At 60.5% G+C, this 2,431-nt stretch overlaps 1 protein-coding gene across 1 annotated transcript in view; it reads right to left on the minus strand.

The window, feature by feature from the left end:
• VAC14 (Vac14 homolog (S. cerevisiae)) overlaps positions 1–2,431 on the minus strand; it is a gene marked incomplete at its 5' end in the record, with an annotated part of 32,379 nt that overhangs the window by 8,418 nt on the left and 21,530 nt on the right. The gene's annotated exons all lie outside the window — the stretch shown is intronic.

Below are 2,431 nucleotides of genomic sequence, written 5' to 3' on the forward strand. Positions count from 1 at the left end.
TGCGCGCGCCCTGGGCCCCCCCCGGGAACCCAGCCAGCAGCTGCGCCCAACTGCCAGCGCTGGGCGGCTGCTGGTGGGATGGGAGGGGTCCCCCGGAGCCGATCCCATGGGAGGCTTCGATGGCACGAGGGGAACGCGAGGCTGGATGGGAGGAGGCAGCGACAGGGCTGTACAGGGGACAGGTGGCTTCAAACTAACCGGGCGGCAGCCGAGATGCCAGAGGGGTGGCTGTGGAAGGGGATGGGGCAGAGGGGACAGTGAGCAGGAGCCATACCCCAGATATGTACCCCTGACACATACACCCCATAAATATATATATATCACCCAGATGTATACACCCCATAAATGTGTGTGTATATATATATACACACAGAGCTCTAAGACTTAAAGCCCCAGTTCCAAATGGGGCTGGCCAAGGCTCATCCCTCCATCCATCCACCCCCCTGCCCACACTTTGATGTGACAATGGAAGGAGTCAGCTAATCCCCCCCAAAGCATCACCCCAGCGAGATGCCTCTCCCCCGGGGCTCTCCCTGCATCCCTTTGTGTGACACGCATCCTTTTTCCCATTTCCTTGCCCACGGAGAACCAGCAAGTCCCCGAGGACCTTCTGGTGTGCGAGAGGAGGGGAGTAGGCATTCCCGGGAGAGCATCACCGCACCACATCGCTGAGAGGTTGGGCAGCTGTCGGCGCAGGCACGTGGCGGCGATAATGAAGTGCGGTATTTAGGCCATTAAAATTTAACTCCTGAAATTAAAAGGGTTATTCAAGCCTTTCTGACGGAGCCAAGGGAACGTGGCTGCAGGCAGATGGGAGGCAGCACCACCGGCAGCGTGGTGATGGGGATCTCCCTGCCCGGTGCCTCGGATGGGGCTGAGCTGCAGCGGGGCTCCCAAGGGACCCAGCGGGTCACATCCAGCCATGGGGACAGGATCCTGCCCTCCCCCTACCCTGAAGGACCCCTCAGCAAGGCGATGCTGGCCAAGGGAAGATCCAAGGAGGTCACCACCAGCTTTGAATCGCTGTGCCATCCTGGGGTCCCCCTCCACGTCCCCGAGCTGCACCCCATTAAGAACCAGAGCCCCTTGCCCCAATCCAGCAGCCACCGAGTCGCCTGGTAGTAACATCAACTGCAACAAATTCCCATCATGCTGCTGATTGGGATGGGGTGGCCTCATAGAGGGACAAGCCGAAGGCCCCGGGGCAGGAAGCTGCTGCAGGGATGCACGCCAGAGCCCAGAGAACGCCGGAGCGATGGGGCGGCTTCAGAGCCACATCTCCAATTAAGGGCAAGCCCCGGCGTCCCTCCCAGCCCTCTTGCTTTGACAGCTCGATGCCTGGAAACCCAGCTAATCTAAACATCATCGTTTCAGGGAGTTGTCGGAGTTCCCATCTCGCTCATCCCGTTAACTGCTTCAGCCCCGTCCCCTGCCCCGAGCCCCCATGCAGGGACGAAGCAGCGGAGGGTCAGGGCAGCCCGAGGTTTGCTCGAAGGGGGCGAGAGCCTGGTTTTCCCAAAACCCCACGATGAAATCCAGCCCCGCTGCTGCTGAAGATGCGGTCCCCTGGGCTGGGCGCCCTGGGGGCAGCGCTGCTGACCCTGTCCCATTGCCCGGCCATGCCGAGCTCCGTCCCGCTGCGTTCAATTAAGCAGGTGCTTCTTCATTAAGCACCAGCGATTCGCTTTATTAGCTCTGGGCAGACACGGGGCCCCAGCAGGGAGAGGATCGTGTCTCGTCCCACTTCCAGCAACTGGGACGGAGCCAGAGCTGGGGAAGGAGCCGGCCAAGGCTGGGGGGAGCTTCGTTCTCCCTGCTTTTCGGCTTGTGGGGCTCACCACCTCTCCTGCAGCTGCAAGGAGGGCAGAGCCCCTCCATCCTTCCTCCCCACCCTCCTCTTCCTCCGCTCCCTTCCTCTCTCCTCGCCAAGGCTTTCCGCCACTCTTCCTCCCTGCTCCGGGCTCCCTGTGAGATGCCCAGCCCCATCCCCCTGAAATCCTCCCGCCCGGAAAAGCAGCATCCCCAGCCCGGCCCAGCAGCTGGGATCCGTTAGGAATTTGCAGAGGAAGCACAGATAAAATTAGGATGGGAAAGGGAGAGGGAGAAGACAGCAGGGAAGGCAGGAGGATGCCATTTCCCCATCCTTTCCCACCACAGCAGTGAAGAAAATCCCAGTCCTCCATTCTTCTCCCCCTGCTTTGCCGATCTGGCCTCCGGAGCCACTCTTCAGGGCAAGGGAAACCATGGCAACCCCGGCAGCTCCAGCTTTCAAAATTCACAGCGTTTAATGTAAGAGATTGCAAAGGGTTTGGGAAGTTCAGGAGCGGTGGGGCTCTTCCTGCAGCAGGCAGGTCTGGGGAGGAGAAGGACCCTCTGCCTGCTCCATCTCCTCTCTCCCAGCCTCTCGTTCCCATCTCAAAGCAAGCTCCTT

Source organism: Eurypyga helias, unplaced genomic scaffold (assembly GCF_000690775.1).
Source record: "Eurypyga helias isolate BGI_N326 unplaced genomic scaffold, ASM69077v1 scaffold15351, whole genome shotgun sequence".
Lineage (NCBI taxonomy): Eukaryota > Metazoa > Chordata > Aves > Eurypygiformes > Eurypygidae > Eurypyga > Eurypyga helias.